This window comes from Falco biarmicus, chromosome Z (assembly GCF_023638135.1).
Source record: "Falco biarmicus isolate bFalBia1 chromosome Z, bFalBia1.pri, whole genome shotgun sequence".
Classification (NCBI taxonomy): Eukaryota; Metazoa; Chordata; class Aves; order Falconiformes; family Falconidae; genus Falco; species Falco biarmicus.
The window spans coordinates 54,809,246-54,816,207 of NC_079311.1; the positions used below are offsets into that span (position 1 = coordinate 54,809,246).

Below are 6,962 nucleotides of genomic sequence, written 5' to 3' on the forward strand. Positions count from 1 at the left end.
GCATCAGTTTAATTCTCTTGCACTTACACCTTTTCATCTAAATGTGCAAAATATAGCAGAGTACCAGTTTAGCTCTAAATTCCCATTTGCTGCTCAGTGAGATGTACTCAAAGCAGAACACAGCCCCTCGGTCATGGATATTTATAAATAAGAGTCCTGACAAAGGGTTGGATTGCTTCTGCAATTACCTTCTCAGACAAGACTTTGAGAAGAGGAAGTTGTAAGCACAATATCTGCCCATTTTCTGTGCAGCACTCATGTGACTTCACTGAGCTTTGAGAGTTTTATATGCATAAAAGACAATCCCAGGATGACAACAAGGTGAAGGTGAATATTCAAACAAGAATCAAGAATGCAGATATTTTTTTTTTTAGGTTTGGGACAAACCCATTTTATTTGGGCTTGCACAGCTGGCATGGCTTCTGACTTTTTTAACCAGATCAAAATCTTAGGATGTCATAGCAATACTTAATAGGACCAGAATCTCAACACAGAACTTCAGTTAAAATGAGTGAACCAGCTCACTATGGAGGGTTTTGAAAGCACGCACTGCTGCATTAGTGTTACTGTGCTCATACCTTTTATTTACTTTTTAAAAGAAGCAAATTCCTCATTTGATCTTGGAGCCTATTGCTACAAGCAATAATCTTTTGCAGCTGAGCCACAGCTAACATGCCTTTTACTCTTTTGTCTTTGTGTCTCTTTTATCGCTTCAGTGTGCTTGTCCCATGTGTTGCAAAGTACAGATGGTGAAATGCTTTGGGTCATGCGGTGTTGTCTGTTAATTCTTTTGTGAGCTGTGGCGCCAGCTAATCCCCATTTTTCAGTTTCTGATGTGTTCTGTCCAATCACTTTCTTCTGGTTTAATCATTATGCCTGAAATAAAGAGTGGCTTTTAACAGCTAAAAGTCAAAGGCATTGAGCCAAATTGTTCTTCTACAGACATCCATGCAATTAATTGGCTTCAGTGATACTAAAAAGAATAGCAGAAAGGAAAATTTACTCACCGTTTTACATAATGATAAAGTCCTTACAACTTACTACAGCATCTACAGAAGAGTGCAGGCTCCAAACAGATGCTCAAAGGTACTTGATGTGATATTTTAGTATAAAGAACAAAGGGAAGGAAACAGTGAGTGACAGAGAAGCAAGTAATGTTAGTAGGGGTGACAGGTGCAGGAAATGGTATATGGTGTTGCAGTAAACATTGTAAAGTACTCTTTTGGCCCCAGACTTAACAGTATGAAGAGTATTAACCTGGGGGAAGAAGATGAGTAGGGAATTGCGTGCCTAAGTTAATTGTAGAACTGGTGAACCTGATTAGAACAAAACAGTAAGATTACTAAAACACACAATTGAGTCCTGATGTTGGGCTGCGTCCAAATACTGTGCTTTCCAAAATGTAGCTTGATAATGAAACGTGACAGTCTATGCATTTCAAAGGTATAGCCAAACAGAAGTTAAGCCTTCTCACAGTGTAGTGTCATCTTTTGTGATCTGCTCCTAAATGTGGTGGGCAGTGAGTGGTGTTTGTGTCAAATACAGGATATCTCCACTAACATGGCTTAGGTCAGTCCAACAGCTTGCTCCTGCTGAGATGAGGATGCATTTCTTTCACACACGTGCACCCTCCCCACCACCCAACTTCTTATATCACTTACCTTATATCACTTACATCAGCTCTGCAGCGTACTAGACCCCCACCCTATTTAAGCAGACTCAGCTTATTAATCAAGTGATTAAAAAAAAAAGATAAATTCCTGATAAATTAGGATGCTGAATCTATTCATAGAAGGTGTCTTTCAGTGCACAGAGATGTCACAAAAGCACTAGGCACCTGGTGTGAACAGAAGAGAGTATGTGAGATCTTTCATTTTCACTAGTGACCAGTTCAAGCCATTGCTGGTTACGTGGTTCTCATTGCCCATTGGTTCTCATCTGCATCCTTTTGTTAGTACAACTTTTCATTTGCTTGCCTCTTCATCTCTTTCTATGAAGTTTAAAAATAAATTTTAAAATAGCACTTTTCTGAATAATTTCCTTCCATGTTAAAGGAGTTAACTGCATGAACAATATGTGAGATACTCTTAAGAAATCTGATTAATGAAGCGTCTCACACACTGCAACCACAACTGGATAAAAAGGGGGGTAAGTCCTGTAATACTTGTAGCCTGTGCTTCTCTGCTTTCCAGTTTAAAAGGCATTCTGGGAATTCCTACATTCTTTAGAAAAAGCACTGCTAATAGTATCCAGCTGTAGACAGAAATACCTTTTTTCTCTTCCTTTTTTGGTGTTCTTGCTGAGAGAGATGTCACATGAATGCACTTTGAATTCATACAGAAATTAAATGAGCTGCTGTGAGCTTCCCGTCTTCCCTAACGTCTTACAACCCCAGCTTTCTTTGCCTCCCTGTCACGTTGCTGTGGACATTCCTATGTAACAGCAGTTACCGTACCCTGCAACACTGCTACTTATCTGCAGTTGCATCCACACAATGAACCTGGTAAGCCAGGAAAAAAAAAAAAAAAAAAAGGAGGAGAAAAAAAAAAAAGGGAAGGCAAGCTTACAAACAGATGGGTTAATTTACAGCTGGGTTCACAAAAAAAGAAATTCAAGTGACTGGACCTAACTCTGGCAAAACAAAAACTCTTGCACAATAAAGTCCATTTTCTCAACTCCAGCCAAAACTATTGAAAGACACTTCAGGCATTTTAGGTTACTACTCTATATAAGTTTTTCATAAATGGAAATCCTAACACTGGCTGGAATTTCAATAGATAACATGTGTGGATCTAACACCTTGTGGCTGCTGTTCCTCCCTCTCTCACTTCAAGACACTCCCACCACTTACTAGATGACTTTGTTAGCCGATCAAACTTATTAACTAAGCAGAAAACTAATCCAGAAAAAGAAAGATGGTTTCCTGTAAGATTAGCGAGATGAAATAGTTCATCATCCAAGGAAGGAGGGGGAAATTCACAAATGAAACTGAAGAGATGGAGAAAAGAGAAGGAGAGATAGTTTCCTCTTTCTTGACAACTGTGAGAAACCGTAGTGCTAGAGATAAGACTATTCATGTCTTATGAACAAATAATTTACAGTTACCTTCAAAAAAATCTGTAATGCTGACTTATGTACCAATACAATATTATAGTATGTACCAATGCAATATGTACAGTAGGACACTAAAGCTAGCTTTCCCAAATAGCAAAGCAGTGGTGAAATCTAATACTACAAGTAGCATAAGAGGAAGGCAGTAATCATAACTAGTCTTGCTAGGTATTGGTTATTAGATGAGTTTTTTTTAAAAGCAGACATTATAGTTATTTCTTTAGAGACCCATGTGAATTGAAATTCACATCTATGGTTTTGAACAAAAGAAGGTGGCTTAATCAGTGCCATTATTTTGATCCACAAAATTAGAATACAAAAATGGGAGCTATTAAGTAGTTTATATGTAAAGATGTATAAACACAGGAGATGAAATGTAAATAAGGAGTGCATGATTGTGCTCATTCAGGTCTCAGACTCCTACCTGCGAGGAGGAAAGAAGATAAATGTGGTTAAGCAAAGGAAATAACAGAGCAAGATGAAAGCTGCTTTAAAAAACTTTGAAGAGAGCAAAAGGGAAATGGGGACAAGCAGAGCAGAACTGAGAAACCAAAAGAAGGAAAAGGAAAGGTATATAAGGCGGAAAAAAGAAAAAGATAATGAAGATTTGTAGAAGCTAGACTCTGAAATGCACTGATAATTTTCCCAGCTCAGGCATGGAAAGCCAGTCTTTGAAATCATCTGATTACTAGGATCCTTTCTGCTGCCGTGGGCTGTAGCTGCTGCTTGCAAGCCTGAACAGAGTTTGGAGGATGGAGCACCAATCTGCTACTTCTGCACAAAAGCACTGGTTACAGGAAAAGACTGACATTACAGCAAGTAACTTTCTTCCCTGTTTGGCTGAGTTCATGCCAGAAGGAAGAAGGATTTTAAGATCTTTTTTCAATATCCTTCCTGTTAACATGGATAGAAATGTACAAATATTAAATCTCTTTCTTGCCTAGTTGATTTCTGCATCTCTTCCCATCATCTGTTTATAACTCATGGCGATTTTTAATACTTCTGGCTTTTTAGTTTTTGTCATCTGAAGCTCAACAGACTTCAAAGTATAATTAAGTCCATTTCATAGGTACATATGTTTTACCAAAAGTTATGATCACTGGTAGAAGAAAATTCCACCCTTAAGAAAAAGTTGAAAATGTTCAATTTTGCAGTTAGACACTCTGATAGCAACCTCTCTTCAGTTGTGAGAAACTGGAAATGCTTTTGTCTTACTGGGCTCTAGCACCAAGTCTTGGCCTGTTTAAATGATCTAGAGGTCTAAAGATAGGTAGGACAACATAACCATGTCCATTACAGCAGAATGTAAAGGTATAAAAGCATGGGAAACAAGTTGCACTTGTCACGTGAGACCATCATGGGAAGGGAGATACTCAGCTTCTTATTTTTTATTTAGTGGGGAAGAAATGTTAGTAACTATCTACAAAGAGAAAAATATTCTATTCCATATAAAGTAAAAAACAGCAGTAGTGTGTACTGTACTGTTAGGGAATAAGTTATTAGGAAAAGCATATGAGATATGGAAGATAGAATGGTAATGATTTCATTTTCAGAGATTTTTGTGCAGTGGAGAAGTAAAAGAAAGACACTTTGCTAATAAATAGAAATATTTGTACCACTACTAAATACCAATTTTGTATCTATTTATCTAAAAATTCATGTCATTCAACAGTCCTGGTTAAAACAAAAGTACAAAAAATTGTGCCATATTTCAGAATAAAACTGACCAAGTTGAAAGATGATCAGTATGAAAATAGTGCTTTTCATTGTTATTTCTAAAAACAGCTATAGAACAAATGTTTCTCACACAGTTTATTGTTATTTTTTAAACTGGCAGGGTATCTGCCACAGCTCTGTGAACTATTTGTGTATATCTCTGAATCAATCATAAGTGACACTCAAATTTAACATTCTTTATTTTCACAATCCCAAGCACCTGCTGATAATATTTACTTACCAGGGAAGCTGGCAGATCCCCTCCCACCAAAATGGCCTTTCTACAGCCCTTTAGCTCCCTGACACCCTCTAAAACTGGCAAAGAGGAGTACGGAGATTTATCAGAAGGCAAAGATCATGAAGAGGGTTAGGGTTTATTCAACCCGTAACAAGTGTACAGGAAGTAGTTCACAACCAAACAGTATCTGTTCCTAACTTTGCTATCAAAACAAGTTCACCAAGTTCTGCAGGGCAGAGAAGCATATAGTGAAATATCATTGGATCATTGCGGGGGGGACAACACAGACATGGACATGGGGGGACAGGGATGAGGGGACACAAGGGGTATTTGATTTTACATTAACTTTTTACTTCTTGCTAAGCATTATGTGTAAAGTTCTCAAAAGTTCTCTGTTAAGTACAATCACATGACTGACAGTATGTTGGCCTGCATCAAGTCTTTCTTAAACGAAAAGCTTTTGAAGATTTCTATTCATGAGAGAGCTGGTAAAAGAATTACTAGTTTTACATTATTTGTTAGTAAATAATTTACTTTATTTTGTAGTGCAGCAAATAAATTTATGCAAATAGTAAAGGTACTCACAGGGACAGTCATGAAATTTTTATGTTCTTATCGAGGATGTATCTGCATTGACTTTTGAAAGAAACTAAAACTTCAGATGAGTAAAATTATTTTAGAAGGAAACAGAATCCTTAAAACTGTGATTCTCAGATTTTTTTAGTTAAACAGACTGTTGTAAAGTCTCCATTCTTCACTGGACAACAATCTATTTTATTTAACTTTTAATTGTTGTGTTAATAAATTTTACTATTCGTATTTCTTGCTTTGCTAATGTTATATTGCTTTAAAGTCTCTTAACTCCATGAAGTTATTTCAGGTCTTTTCATCCATTGCCTGTTTCATTTCTTCTATTATTTCCTGCTTAGTAATTGCTGAAATGTTCAGGCTAGTTTATAAACAAAAGTTCTTAGAGAAATATGACACATATTACTTGATACTGGTCAGAAATTTAAAATGGAAGGTAATAATTTTTCAAGCCCTTCTATATGCTTCTTAATAATGGGTGACCTGAGTTTAATTATTTGGTTATTTCATATATGACTAAAGGAATTAATACAATGAGATATGAGCAGGGAAACAGAAAGAATCTATTTTTTGCATTTCATTGCCACTATTGCATTTTATTACTTTAAGAGTTTCTGAGTACTAAGTCCCATTTAACAGTGCATATTGCTTACCTTGATTAAAAATTGCTTAGGCAAGAAGGTACGGACTGTGTTAGTCCATGTTCCTTGCCCAGTGTTTTCCCTACAAATGAGCTAAGACTTTTTCTTTGGAAATACATATTTCTGTCTTTTAATTATGTCCTAGAGTTGATGTTGGTCAACAGAGGGCAAATGTTCCATTGAAGCAGTAAGGAGGATCATGGGACTTTGTTTCTGGACACTCCTTATGATCATATAGCAGAGGTTACTATGGTGGCACACTGTTTAAACTGCAGTTGTCATTCAGATGAGGAAATGCAATTGTGCTCTTGCCCTCTGCAAAATTTTCAGAGGCCCTCTTTCTGATTTGTGTTAACTTTAATGAAGTAAAAAGTAAAGGTTTGATGATCCTATTATTTATTTCAGCTTTTTTAAAACATTGCCAAAGACAGAGTTGCATAATGACATTTTGCAATTGGTAAACGTCAGCACAGAGAAGATACATATTAAATATTTGCACTTAGACAGGCTAATATATTAGCACTGTTAGAAGATGGTAAACTATAACTTTCTCATCAGTACAGTAATAAATTAACAGACTGCTCTTAATTAACTCAGTGTCCACTGGAAAAGCAAGAAACACATCTCAGATTAATCCATGGGTAATAGGTACGGTGTTCTATAAGAGC

The 6,962-nt window shown here is 36.6% G+C and overlaps 1 long non-coding RNA gene across 1 annotated transcript; it reads right to left on the bottom strand.

Moving 5' to 3' along the window:
• Window positions 1-563: 563 nt before the first annotated feature.
• Window positions 564-5,423, bottom strand: LOC130142704 (uncharacterized). Its single transcript, XR_008819484.1, has 2 exons — window positions 5,069-5,423; window positions 564-876 (listed from the first exon to the last, which is right to left on the bottom strand). It is a non-coding gene; the product is annotated as an uncharacterized LOC130142704 (long non-coding RNA).
• Between the last annotated feature and the right edge of the window lie 1,539 nt (window positions 5,424-6,962).